Source organism: Prunus dulcis, chromosome 3 (assembly GCF_902201215.1).
Source record: "Prunus dulcis chromosome 3, ALMONDv2, whole genome shotgun sequence".
In the NCBI taxonomy this organism is placed as follows: domain Eukaryota; kingdom Viridiplantae; phylum Streptophyta; class Magnoliopsida; order Rosales; family Rosaceae; genus Prunus; species Prunus dulcis.
Window position 1 is genome coordinate 17,182,674 of NC_047652.1, and position 15,012 is coordinate 17,197,685.

Below are 15,012 nucleotides of genomic sequence, written 5' to 3' on the forward strand. Positions count from 1 at the left end.
ATTTTACACTTCACAAAGCTTTTGCTCTTAGAATTCTGGTGGCTAAAGTACCATGCTCAGATTCTTGAAGGAAAATAGTGGAGACTACCCTAGTGAGCTATTTCGAGCCTAATTGCTTTCTTGAGAGGGTTTAAAGTGTTTCTATTCCTCATCTCTACTTATTTTCTTCAATTCAGTCTAAATGATCTCATTGTTCCATTTTGGTTGAATACTAAGGATGATTCTCTTTGCAGATATCAGGTGCGTGCTCTCACCCATGAATGAACTCATTGAAGTGATGCTAGGCTCTGCGTGTATAACCATATTATGTGCTTTCTTTTCACCCTACCCATTCGTGTGTTCCATCAGCTCTCTTGCAGCCAAACACTACAAGCCTTTTTTCTTCTATCACCCTCATAATTCCCCTAACTTTGTATCTCAATCAGAGATATTTAACCTATTATAGCCATACCCTATAGCTTAGAAATATACCAAGGTGTGCCAAGATAAAGTTTGAAGCAAGGAGGTTGCTGCCACCTGCCCAAATGTAAATTGGTGCGAATCTATATAAAAAAAAAAAAAAAAAAAAGAAAGATAAAGAGAAAGTGTTTCGATTTGATCTAAATGTGAAATATGAAGTCTATGGCAGATGATGCTATGAAGTTGCAGCCATACCATTCTAAATCAATGACACCTTGCAGATCAATGAAGAATGCAACCTTGGTATGTTCTTAAGTTAGTTGTGTTCCTTCCAATTCTTCCACTTCCCTTAACCTTAGCCTTTCATTGCAACCTTGTGAAAGACCTAGCTGATCTTTGAGGATGTATTCATGGGTGCTGGTATGTATGTGTGTATCTCTACTCTTAGTATTTGATTCCCTTCATGAGATCTAACCAAATATTGTGCGTCTATTTCATATACTCACTTATGCTTGTTTGAGAGAATAAAACCATAGGTTCTGAGTGATTGAGTGCTAGATGTGAGAATTAGAGTTGAAGCATGTTCTTCCTTCAAGATTTGAGTATGTTTACTTTGAAGCCGTGTGCCTTTGAGCTATAGCTTCCACTTTACACACTTATTGATCATCTATCTTGGTAACTCTATGGTGTTGGATGCATGATTAAAGTTTTCTTTCATTAGTTGTTTTCAAAGTTAGTTTTCTAACCTTTTGGTGTAGAGAGTCACTAAAGCGTTTGTGGGTATCGTTTCTGTTAAACCCTCAGGAGACACAACTCTTCCGATTAGGGATGCCGAGAGGTTTAAAGGCTTGTTGCATATGCACATTGCAATCGAGTTACCTACAGAAGTGGTTTAGTTAACTTCTTGTTTTGTTTTCAACTTTATTCTCTTTTGTTTTGCTCGAGGACTAGCAAAATCTAGGTCTGGGGGTATTTGATCAGTTCACAATTGTATATCATTTTGTACCCTTCTTGCTTATGATTTGGTTATGTTATTGAGTCAAACGTGTGCTTTTAATCCCTTTTCTGTTTATCATTCAGTTCATTGGGCTCTAGGTAACAATGGTGTCTTTGGATAAGAAAAGATGCAAAATGGTGCAAAAACGAGCAGACTGGGTTACCAACTCATTTCGGCCTTAACATCTTCCTCCGAACTTGGATTTGCCCAAATAAATTGTGGTTGGAAAGATGAGAGTCTGAACTTCAAGATGGACTACTCAAATGCATCAGATAATGAAGTTGAGCCCAATTCGTGAGCCCATGTACACACCAGACCTGACATGTTGAGCAATTAAGGGAGCAATTGAGGGAGCAATTGAGGGAGCAATTAAGGGAGCAATTGGGGAGCAATTAAGGGAGCAATTGAGGGAGCAATTAAGGGAGCAATTGGAGCAATTGAGGGAGCAATTAAGGGAGGTCTTTCCTTGACTTTAGACCTGACATGTTGAGCAATTAAGGGAGCAATTAAGGGAGGTGTGTCAGTTACTCAAGTGCAGAGGAGTCACTCCATTCACCTATAAATCACTCCAGCCATCCTATATCACTTCATTGAGCCCAAAATCAGAACACACAAGAACTCCAGCAAGCCTTCCTTCCATATTCCTACGAATTTGTTCTTTCTCTGCCATCACCAGCCACCCAAACTCATCCCAAATCACCTCTTTAGTTGCCATACTCTAGACATGAGAAAGTTCTTGGAGTAGCATTAGAAGTGGATAAGCACCTGGAGAAGCCTTGGAAACCACAAGCAACTTCAGAATTGGTTTTCTCTACTCTTATTGCATTCAATATGTTTTCTCATTTTTGCTTAAGTTTCATTTCCATTATGAGTAGCTAAATTCATAACTAGGGCTATGATGTAACCTAACATGAATATTCTGGGTTTATAAGTTGAAGTTTTGAGTTTCAAGTTTGATTCATGATTCATATTCCTATTCTTTATGCTTATCAGTTAATATGCTTGTTTGGATGATTGATCACCATTAGAACTTGTATATTAGCTACCTTGGTTTGAATCAAGAGTAGACACCATGCTTTGATTTTAATTGAACTATGAATAAGAAAAGTATGTATGGACATTCGACAACAGGGATTAGATACATGCTTGGTTGTTTAACTTGTTCTTCTATGCTTAATGGGTTCCTAATGCTTAATTTAGATTAGACAACAAATAATCAAGTTAGGGAATTAGGAGCACAAGGTTAGGACCAGACACCATGGCCTAATCATACTTTAGCTAGAATCAACCTTTGAATCCGAATGAGACTTGTCACTTGACTCCTTATAACCCAGAATTGAATTGTTATGGTGAATCGAATGCCCTAGTATCCCAACCTGTTTTCCAGCCTACAAAAGTACTCTTTGTTACATTTGTTCACCTTGCTTTTGTTTGAAATTTCGTTTTGCCTCATTTGTTCAACAATTACAACCACTCTTGCTTTAAATTCTGTTTTAGACTTAACCTCCTACTTTCTTGAATTTGGTAATCTAAGTACATAACTAGTTTTAACTTCTCAGTCCTCATGGGTACGACCTCGTACTTGTCTTGCTATACTACTAATTGGCCCGTACAATTGCGAGTTAACATTTTAACAACATAAGAATGAGCTTGTCCACTGCCCAAAACACGTCCAGTGTTTCATCTCATCATCGCAAACCACAACCCAACAAATCAAGATTTGCACGCTTTAAACCAAACCAAAACTACTGTGAAAATTTGAAGGAAAAATAATTAAAATTTGAGCCTCAGTGTGTGTAACAATCAGATCATTCACCCTAAGGTCTCACTGAAATCCGCTAAGATATTTAAAAATTATCATCATAAGGTCCATACTGCCATATAAACCCTACCAAACAAGAACAATTTTACAGCAAAAAAAAAGCCAATAAATTTGAGAAAATTTTTATGGGTTTTGCCAGACAAGAGAAAACAGATTAAGAGTGCTCAGACAGCCAAGGGTTTGTAATCAAACTTTTGGGAGAAGAACCCAGATCATAAACTCTAGTCCACAAATAGCCTCATCACCGCACACTTCTGATTTAACAGAAAACACTTCCCATTGCTCCCATAGCATATAACATTCTCATATAGGTATAAATTTCAAAGCAAACAAAAAATAAAAATAAAAACCCTACAATGCACAGACGAGAGAATTTACCTTCGGCAATGGAGGTGGTTGTGGCGGCTCTTGATCGGGTTTGTGTTGTATGTGCCTGAAACAGAGAGGGGTGATGTGGGTTAGGCTGAGGTCGACTTGAGAGAGAGAGAGAGAGAGAGAGAGAGAGAGAGAGAGAGAAGGGATGATACCTAGGCCTGGGCGGGAGATCGTGAAATCGATGAGGAAGCGGCACAGGCACAGCCGCAGCAGAGGTGCAGCTCTGGATTGAAGATTTGAGCAGCCACAGCACAAGCACAGCCGTTAGGTCAAAATAGAAGAAGAAATGAAAAACAGAAGGGAAGAGAAGAGAGAGAGACTCTGTCTCGTGCGAGAGAGAGGGGATACGGAAGGAAAAGAAAAAAAAAAAATCCGCTGCAACATGTCTCACATGCACCTATTTGTTGGCCAATCAAACGACGTCACGTGTAACGTAGATATATATTTAAATATTGTCTGGTTCGGTTCAGGTCCACCGGTTCTGAAAATTTTGGAACCGAAGGCCGAACCGTGAACCTTCGGTTCGGTTCAGGTCCACAGTTGACTTTTTCGGTTTAGTCAAAAAACCCCCTTTTTCGGTTTGGTTTGGTTTGGTTCGGTCGGTTTGATCGGTTTATCGGTTTTTATGCCCACCCCTAGTTCTAGGGATTGGATTTCACTCAAAACCCACCAAATGACTCCTCCCACAATCTTATGATGTTCCCCATGTTTTGGACTCAATCCGATATCGATTGGTCCATGAAATCGGCCAACTCATTTTCGTATGAGCCGTGTTCTGAAATGGAGTGGTTGGTGTATTGCATAGTTCTACAGATCGGATTTCACTCAAAATCAACGAAATGACTCCTCCCACAATATTATGATGTTCCATAAGTTTTGGACTCAATCCAATATCGATTGGTCCGGGAAATCGGCCAATTCAGGTTCGTGTGAACTGTGTTCTGAAATGGGGTGGTTGGTGTATTGTTTAGTTCTAGAGATTGGATTTCACTCAAAATCCACCAAATGACTCCTCCCACAATATAATGATGTTCCCCAAGTTTTGGACTCAATCCGATATCGATTGGTCCATAAAATCGGCCAATTCAAGTTCGTGTGAAATGTGTTCTGAAATGGAGTGGTTGGCGTATTGCATAGTTCTAGAGATTGGATTTCACTCAAAATCCACCAAATGACTCCTCCCACAATATTATGATGTTCCCCAAGTTTTGCACTCAATCCGATATCGATTGGTCCATAAAATCGGCCAATTCAGGTTTGTGTGAACTGTGTTCTGAAATGGAGTGGTTGGTGTATTCTATAGTTCTAGGGATTGGATTTCACTCAAAACCCACCAAATGACTCCTCCCACAATATTATGATGTTCCCCAAGTTTTGGACTCAATCCGATATCGATTGGGCCATGAAATCGGCCAATTCAGGTTCGTGTGAACTTTATTATGAAATGGAGTGGTTGGCATATTGCATAGTTCTAGAGATTGGATTTCACTCAAAATCCCCCAAATGACTCCTCCCACAATATTATGATGTTCCCCAAGTTTTGGACTCAATCCGATATCGATTGGTCCATCAAATCGGACAATTCAGGTTCGTACGAACTTCGTTCTGAAATGGAGTGGTTGGTGTATTGTATAGTTCTAGGGATTGGATTTCACACAAAACCCACCAAATGACTCCTCCCACAATATGATGATGTTCCCCAAGTTTTCGACTCAATCCGATATCTATTGGTCCTTGAAATCGGACGATTCAGGTTCGTACGAAGTTCGTTCTGAAATGGATTGGTTGGTGTATTGTATAGTTCTAGGGATTGGATTTCACTCAAAACCCACCAAATGACTCCTCCCACAATATTATGATGTTCCCCATGTTTTGGATTCAATCCGATATCGATTGGTCCACGAAAACGGCCAATTCAGGTTCGTGTGAACTGTGTCCTGAAAAGGAGTGGTTGGTGTATTGTATAGTTCTAGGGATTGGATTTCACACAAAGCACACCAAATGACTCCTCCCACAATATGATGATGTTCCCCAAGTTTTGGACAAAAATCCGATATCGATTTGTCCTTGAAATCAGCCAATTCATGTTCGTGTGCACTGTTTTCTGAAATGGAGTGGTTGGTGTATTGTATAGTTCTAGGGATTGGATTTCACTCAAAACACACCGAATGGCTCCTCCCACAATATTATGATGTTCCCCAAGTTTTGGACTCAATCCGATATCGATTTGTCCTTGAAATCAGCCAATTCAAGTTCGTGTGCACTGTTTTCTGAAATGGAGTGGTTGGTGTATTGTATAGTTCTAGGGATTGGATTTCACTCAAAACCCACCAAATGACTCCTCCCACAATATTATGATGTTGCCCAAGTTTTGGACTCAATCCGATATCGATTGGTCCATAAAATCGGCTAACTCAGGTTCGTGCGAACTGTGTTCTGAAATGGAGTGGTTGGTGTATTGTATAGTTCTAGGGATTGGATTTCACAGAAAACCTACCAAATGACTCCTCCAACAATATTATGATGTTCCCCAAGTTTTGGACTGTTGAGCCAATTCTTAACAACTAAAATGAGTTATTAAAAATAGCAACTTTAATTCTCGCAAGTGCACGAACCATTTATAGTATAGCTTATGTAAATACGAGGTCGATCCCACGGAGAATGGTAACTTGGTTTCAAGTCAAATTACTTAGAATGCTAGAAAAGAACATAAAACAAAGAAACTGACTAACTTGCTAAAGGCAAGGTTGAATTCAACAATGCCTCTTGCTAATTACTCAAGGTCTAGGACAGAATCCTAGCACCACACACGCACTCGAAATGGGGGGTTTTGTTGTTGAAATGAAAAGAAGAAAGTGAAATGAAAGTGCTCGAAAGTAAACACTGGCAGCAATCAACAAGTTGTGAAACAATGATTGAGAGGTGTTAGAACCTTGGAATCCACCACTAGTTTTCCTATCCAAGTTATGAATGCATAGAAATTGACTCAAGCTTCATCAACAATAGATTATCGCATACAAGCCTATGGTATCTAGGTGCGGGATGCATGATTCTCCTAAGGCATGTGATTATGCATGGTATCTACACAACACGTGATCTCTAATATGCAACCTAAGCATGGTATCTACTTAGAATAAAGCATACAAGAGTCATTAAGCTCCTTGAGAATATGATAATCACACAAGTCCTAGAACATGGTATCTGTCCTAGTCAACTTATGGTTATTAACCCCTTGAATGATTCTTAGGCCATTCATGTGTTGCTTGTGAAAGGAGAGTAGAATTGGTGAATCTAAACCCCTTCCCAACCTGTGCTAGATGCATAAAATCCTAGTTAGCTACTCCAAGAAAACATACATCAAGCACATAATAAACTGGAGATTAACAACTTGATAATAAAAGCAAGGAAATCAATTAACTATAAAATCATCCATAACATTGAATATTCATGACTAGGGCTTCATCCTAAGCCCTAACTAAATGGATTAGTTAGACATAACTATGAATACAGAAAATAAGAAATACATAGATAGGATAAAGAGAGGAGAAGAACTAGATGATGGCAGCAAGGAAGTTCCAGGACAGCTCCAAGCTCCCTTGACAGCTCCAACTCTCTTCTCTCTTTGTGGTGAATGTGTGTATCTGACTTCCCCTTGAATGAGTGTGCAAACTCTCTATTTATAGAGTGAATTTCGAGCTCCCCTTTGGCTGGTGAAGCACACTTCTCTTAGCTGCTCCCAACTGCTCCAGCTGACCCATACTTGGCTGCCCATGCTTGTCTGCCCATGCTTGGCTGCCCATGCTTGCTTGACCATGCTTGTCTACCCATGCTTGTCTACCCATGCTTGCCTCTACCCATGCTTGCCTGCAGCTGACAAATACATGTGTGGCTGCCCATGCTTGGCACATGGCTCTAGGGATGTAGTCACATTAAAAGTGATGGCAGCCAACATGACATTTCTGTGGACTTAGTTCAGTCTTTGATGTGCTGAGGGGTCCAGATATATCCAATTGGGCTGAAATTTGGATATGTTATAGTAGACACCCATTGGAACAACTTCTATCAAGGATGTCTCCTCATCCACCCTGTGTAAGTTGCTGAAATGAGGCCTGCAAGATGACCCACGAAACTGGACTGACAAGGAGTGTGGCTCAAATTGGTTTTGTCTTTAAGCTCATATTCCTCTTGTGCCACTCAGCCCTTAACATGCATGAATTGTATCAAATGTCATACCCTTGCTGTCTTAACCTATAAAACACACAAACAAAGGTAAGAGACTGAAAATAAAGAGAAGCTAAACAAAATTACTAAGAAAAGAAGGCATGCAAATGTGTGAAATTATGACCTTATCAAATACCCCCAAACTTAGATTTTGCTAGTCCTCAAGCAAAACAAAATAAAACTACAATTTAGGAAACAGGAAATAAGCAACTAGCCTTCCAAACAATATCCTCAAAGAATCACAGCATTGGCCCCAAAGAAACACAACAATCACAATCTAAGTTCCACACATGATTCAAGAGAAAGCAAAGCTCACAATGACACCCTTAAGTGTAGTGTGTGAATGCCAAATCGGAACAACACCTGCAACTCAGAAAAGTACATGCACACACACTTCTATCAAAATCAAGAATTCCAAACCCCATAAGCTCATTATCAAATCAGCTCTCCACAGTAATACCATACAATACCAAGGATCAAAAGGACTTTGCAAGGGTTGTAATGAGGCTTAGGGTAGTAGTTGAATGGAAGAGGGGATATGGATATATAACAACATCTTGAGAACAACTAAAGCATAGGTAAGAGCATGAGAGATGACTGAACTTTGTAACAAGCAAGGAACACATACATGAGCATATTTTGAACATAATTTCAGCACCTTCATATCTGTGTATTTTGGCCTAATTTTGTGGCTCTTTACCCTAGATCACCATGATCTTTTCTTTTATAACACCCTAGGGCCGTGACTACATTGGTCACACTTCATTACCTCTTTTGATTAGTTACCAATACCCCCAAACTTATTTCTTTTCAACACTTGGGTTATGGCACTAATGATTCACTTTTGCTCCAAAAACCTTGCATTCTTTATAACTCTCTTTTGAAGATAACTTTAGTTGCTCAAAGAATAAGTAAGAATAAGAACACAGAGGTTCATTATGGTAGGAATGGTTTACACAAAGAGAGGATTAACGTAGGCTCAAATGGGTTGACTAAGGATGAATACATGTAGAGGGATGGTTAGAAAAGCTCAAACGGTTCAAACATGGCCTAAATCACTTCCTAAGCATTGTATGGCAACAAAACGTCTCAAGAGATATTCAAATAAGTTCTAGAGTACGAAACCAAGATCATGAGATAAGTAGAATTGCATAACATCTCCAAGTAACAAGAAATTGGACTAACTTGGCAAAGTGCTCAATAAGTGCAAGGATGGCATGCAAGACAGAGTTAACTCAGAACCACACAAAGTCCTTAAACAATGACTATCAATTTCTGAGAAACCATATTTGTATTAGATCCAAGTCTTATCATAGGTGTTTGGAAGGATAACGAAACAAGACCCAAAATCCTGCGTTTTTTTAAAATTTGATTAAAATTTGACAAATTTGAAACAACATAACTAAATCCTTTCCCCCCAAACTTAAATGAAACATTGTCCTCATTGTTTAGAGTGTAAGAAAAAGCAATGCCTCATAAATGAAGGGAAAGAAGACAAGGGAAAGACATAACGAAAGGTTAGAGTTCAGAAAAACTCCCCTTTGAAGCGATTAGGACGCAAGCAAGCTTCCTTGCATATTCTATCTTCTCCTTGTCACCTTGGGTTGCCTCCCAAGAAGCGCTAAGTTTCACGTCTTCAGCCGGACGTCCAAACTCTAGTGGGCTTTAAGAGAGTGGCTCCGGAGAACTTTGCTCCTGGTCAGATTCGGACATGCACACACCAAGGAAGTCAATTCAGTGCTTTCAATGGATAGCAACTAAATACAAAAACTGAATACTAACAGAAAAACCTTCGAAAAGAAACAAATGAAACAAACAAAAACAAAACAATCAAAGTAATCTAACTATAGCACCATCGTTACCAAATCCCCGGCAACGGCGCCAAAAAACTTGTTGAGCCAATTCTTAACAACTAAAATGAGTTATTAAAAACAGCAACTTTAATTCTCGCAAGTGCACGAACCATTTATAGTATAGCTTATGTAAATACGAGGTCGATCCCACGGAGAATGGTAACTTGGTTCCAAGTTAAATTACTTAGAATGCTAGAAAAACATAGAACAAAGAAACTGACTAACTAGCTAAAGGCAAGGTTGAATTCAACAATGCCTCTTGCTAATTACTCAAGGTCTAGGACAGAATCCTAGCACCACACACGCACTCGAAATTGGGGGTTTTGTTGTTGAAATGAAAAGAAGAAAGTGAAATGAAAGTGCTCGAAAGTAAACACTGGCAGCAATCAACAAGTTGTGAAACAATGATTGAGAGGTGTTAGAACCTTGGAATCCACCACTAGTTTTCCTATCCAAGTTATGAATGCATAGAAATTGACTCAAGCTTCATCAACAATAGATTATCGCATACAAGCCTATGGTATCTAGGTGCAGGATGCATGATTCTCCTAAGGCATGTGATTATGCATGGTATCTACACACACACGTGATCTCTAATATGCAACCTAAGCATGGTATCTACTTAGAATAAAGCATACAAGAGTCATTAAGCTCCTTGAGAATATGATAATCACACAAGTCCTAGAACATGGTATCTGTCCTAGTCAACTTATGGTTATTAACCCCTTGAATGATTCTTAGGCCATTCATGTGTTGCTTGTGAAAGGAGAGTAGAATTGGTGAATCTAAACCCCTTCCCAACCTGTGCTAGATGCATAAAATCCTAGTTAGCTACTCCAAGAAAACATACATCAAGCACATAATAAACTGGAGATTAACAACTTGATAATAAAAGCAAGGGAATCAATTAACTATAAAATCATCCATAACATTGAATATTCATGACTAGGGCTTCATCCTAAGCCCTAACTAAATGGATTATCTAGACATAACTATGAATACAGAAAATAAGAAATACATAGATAGGGTAAAGAGAGGAGAAGAACTAGATGATGGCAGCAAGGAAGTTCCAGGACAGCTCCAAGCTCCCTTGACAGCTCCAAGCTCTCTTCTCTCTTTGTGGTGAATGTGTGTATGAGAGTATGGATTATGTAAATGTGTGTGTCTGACCCTCCCTTGAATGAGTGTGCAAACTCTCTATTTATAGAGTGAATTTCGAGCTCCCCTTTGGCTGGTGAAGCACACTTCTCTTAGCTGCTCCCAACTGCTCCATCTGACCCATACTTGGCTGCCCATGCTTGTCTGCCCATGCTTGGCTGCCCATGCTTGCTTGACCATGCTTGTCTACCCATGCTTGTCTACCCATGCTTGTCTACCCATGCTGACAAATACATGTGTGGCTGCCCATGCTTGGCACATGGCTCTAGGGATGTAGTCACATTAAAAGTGATGGCAGCCAACATGACATTTCTGTGGACTTAGTTCAGTCTTTGATGTGCTGAGGGGTCCAGATATATCCAATTGGGCTGAAATTTGGATATGTTATAGTAGACACCCATTGGAACAACTTCTATCAAGGATGTCTCCTCATCCACCCTGTGTACGTTGCTGAAATGAGGCCTGCAAGATGACCCACGAAACTGGACTGACAAGGAGTGTGGCTCAAATTGGTTTTGTCTTTAAGCTCATATTCCTCTTGTGCCACTCAGCCCTTAACATGCATGAATTGTATCAAATGTCATCCCCTTGCTGTCTTAACCTATAAAACACACAAACAAAGGTAAGAGACTGAAAATAAAGAGAAGCTAAACAAAATTACTAAGCAAAGAAGGCATGCAAATGTGCGAAATTATGACCTTATCATTATGATGTTCCCCAAGTTTGGGACTCAATCCGATATCGAGTTCAGGTTCGTGCGAACTGCGTTCTGAAATGGAGTGGTTGGTGTATTCTATAGTTCTACAGATTGGATTTCACTCAAAATCCACCAAATGACTCCTCCCACAATATTATGGTGTTCCCCAAGTTTTGGACTCAATCCGATATCGATTGGTCCACGAAATTTGACAATTCCGGTTCGTACGAAGTTCGTTCTGAAATGGGGTGGTTGGTGTATTGTATAGTTCTAGAGATTGGATTTCACTCAAAAACCACCAAATGACTCCTCCCACAATATTATGATGTTCCCCAAGTTTTGGACTCAATCCGATATCTATTGGTCCTTGAAATCAGACGATTCAGGTTCGTACGAAGTTCGTTCTGAAATGTAGTGGTTGGTGTATTGTATAGTTCTAGGGATTGGATTTCACTCAAAACCCACCGAATGACTCCTCCCACAATATTATGATGTTCCCCAAGTTTTGGACTCAATCCGATATCAATTTGTCCTTGAAATCAGCCAATTCAAGTTCGTGTGCACTGTTTTTTGAAATGGAGTGGTTGGTGTATTGTATAGTTCTAGAGATTGGATTTCACTCAAAATCCCCCAAATGAGTCCTCCCACAATATTATGGAGTTCCCCAAGTTTTGGACTCAATCCGATATCGATTGGTCCTTGTAATCGGACAATTCAGGTTCGTACGAAGTTCGTTCTGAAATGGGGTGGTTGGTGTATTGTATAGTTCTAGGGATTGGATTTCACTCAAAACTGACCAAATGACTCCTCCAACAATATTATGATGTTCCCCAAGTTTTTGACTCAATCCGATATCGATTAGTCCTTGAAATCAGCCAATTCAAGTTCGTGTGCACTGTTTTCTGAGATGGAGTGGTTGGTGTATTGTATAGTTTTAGGGATTGGATTTCACTCAAAACCCACCAAATGACTCCTCCCACAATATTATGATGTTACCCATGTTTTGGACTCAATCCGATATCGATTGGTCCATGAAATCGGCCAACTCATTTTCGTATGAGCCGTGTTATGAAATGGAGTGGTTGGTGTATTGCATAGTTCTACAGATCGGATTTCACTCAAAATCAACGAAATGACTCCTCCCACAATATTATGATGTTCCATAAGTTTTGGACTCAATCCAATATCGATTGGTCCGGGAAATCGGCCAATTCAGGTTCGTGTGAACTGTGTTCTGAAATGGGGTGGTTGGTGTATTGTTTAGTTCTAGAGATTGGATTTCACTCAAAATCCACCAAATGACTCCTCCCACAATATAATGATGTTCCCCAAGTTTTGGACTCAATCCGATATCGATTGGTCCATAAAATCGGCCAATTCAAGTTCGTGTGAAATGTGTTCTGAAATGGAGTGGTTGGCGTATTGCATAGTTCTAGAGATTGGATTTCACTCAAAATCCACCAAATGACTCCTCCCACAATATTATGATGTTCCCCAAGTTTTGCACTCAATCCGATATCGATTGGTCCATAAAATCGGCCAATTCAGGTTTGTGTGAACTGTGTTCTGAAATGGAGTGGTTGGTGTATTCTATAGTTCTAGGGATTGGATTTCACTCAAAACCCACCAAATGACTCCTCCCACAATATTATGATGTTCCCCAAGTTTTGGACTCAATCCGATATCTATTGGTCCTTGAAATCGGACGATTCTTGTTCGTACGAAGTTCGTTCGGAAATGGAGTGGTTGGTGTATTGTATAGTTCTAGGGATTGGATTTCACTCAAAACCCACCAAATGCCTCCTCCACAATATTATGATGTTCCCCAAGTTTTCGACTCAATCCGATATCTATTGGTTCTTGAAATCGGACGATTCAGGTTCGTACGAAGTTCGTTATGAAATGGAGTGGTTGGGGTATTGTATAGTTCTAGGGATTGGATTTCATTCAAAACCCACCAAATGACTCCTCCCACAATATTATGATGTTCCCCAAGTTTTCGACTCAATCGATATCTATTGGTCCTTGAAATCGGACGATTCAGGTTCGTACGAAGTTCGTTCTGAAATGGAGTGGTTGGTGTATTGTATAGTTCTACGGATTGGATTTGACTCAAAATCCACCAAATGACTCCTCCCCACAATATTATGATGTTGCCCAAGTTTTGGACTCAATTCGGTATCGATTGGATCATGAAATCGGACAATTCAGGTTCGTACGAAGTTCGTTCTGAAATGGAGTGGTTGTTGTATTGTATAGTTCTAGGGATTGGATTTCACTCAAAACCCACCAAATGACTCCTCCCACAATATTGTGATGTTCCCCAAGTTTTGGACTCAATCCGATATCGATTGGTCCATGAAATCGGCCAATTCAGGTTCGTGTGAACTGTGTTCTGAAATGGAGTGGTTGGTATATTGTATAGTTCTAGAGATTGGATTTCACTCAAAATCCACCAAATGACTCCTCCCACAATATTATGATGTTCCCAAAGTTTTGGACTCAATCCGATATCGATTGGTCCGTGAAATCGGCCAATTCAAGTTCGTCTGAACTGTGCTCTGAAATGGAGTGGTTGGTGTATTGTATAGTTCTAGAGATTGGATTTCACTCAAAATCCACCAAATGAGTCCTCCCACAATATTATGATGTTCCCCAAGTTTTGGACTCAATCCGATATCGATTGGTCCATGAAATCGGCCAATTCAGGTTCGTGTGAACTGTGTTCTGAAATGGAGTGGTTGGTGTATTTTATAGTTCTAGAGATTGGATTTCACTCAAAACCCACCAAATGACTCCTCCCACAATATTATGATGTTCCCCAAGTTTTGGACTCAATCCGATATCGATTGGTCCATGGAATCGGCCAATTCAGGTTCGTGTGAACTGTGTTCTTAAATGGAGTGGTTGGTGTATTGTATAGTTCTAGAGATTGGATTTCACTCAAAATCCTCCAAATGACTCCTCCCACAATATTATGAAGTTCCCCAAGTTTTGGACTCAATCCGATATCGATTGGTCCATGAAATCGGCCAATTCAGGTTCGTGTGAACTGTGTTCTGAGTGGTTGGTGTATTGTATAGTTCTAGGGATTGGATTTCACACAAAGCCCACCAAATGACTCCTCCCACAATATGATGATGTTCCCCAAGTTTTGGACTCAATCCGATATCGATTAGTCCTTGAAATCAGCCAATTCAAGTTCGTGTGCACTGTTTTCTGAAATGGAGTGGTTGGTGTATTGTATTGTTCTAGGGATTGGATTTCACTCAAAACCCACCAAATGACTCCTCCCACAATATTATGATGTTCCCCATGTTTTGGATTCAATCCGATATCGATTGGTCCACGAAAACGGCCAATTCAGGTTCGTGTGAACTGTGTCCTGAAAAGGAGTGGTTGGTGTATTGTATAGTTCTAGGGATTGGATTTCACACAAAGCACACCAAATGACTCCTCCCACAATATGATGATGTTCCCCAAGTTTTGG

At 39.9% G+C, this 15,012-nt stretch overlaps 1 long non-coding RNA gene and 2 other non-coding genes across 5 annotated transcripts; all 3 read right to left on the reverse strand.

The window, feature by feature from the left end:
- Positions 1 to 3,050: 3,050 nt before the first annotated feature.
- LOC117623073 lies at positions 3,051 to 3,862 on the reverse strand. 3 transcript variants are annotated; one of them, XR_004585071.1, is made up of 3 exons: positions 3,746 to 3,862; positions 3,597 to 3,651; positions 3,051 to 3,144 (listed from the first exon to the last, which is right to left on the reverse strand). It is a non-coding gene; the product is annotated as an uncharacterized LOC117623073 (long non-coding RNA). The 3 variants fall into 3 exon arrangements; XR_004585073.1 differs by having other exon boundaries at positions 3,102 to 3,123; XR_004585072.1 differs by having other exon boundaries at positions 3,120 to 3,141.
- On the reverse strand, positions 3,179 to 3,266 carry LOC117623650. Its single transcript, XR_004585178.1, has one exon. It is a non-coding gene; the product is annotated as a small nucleolar RNA R11/Z151 (small nucleolar RNA).
- LOC117623642 lies at positions 3,375 to 3,472 on the reverse strand. The gene has a single exon (XR_004585171.1). It is a non-coding gene; the product is annotated as a small nucleolar RNA Z157/R69/R10 (small nucleolar RNA).
- Positions 3,863 to 15,012: the final 11,150 nt, after the last annotated feature.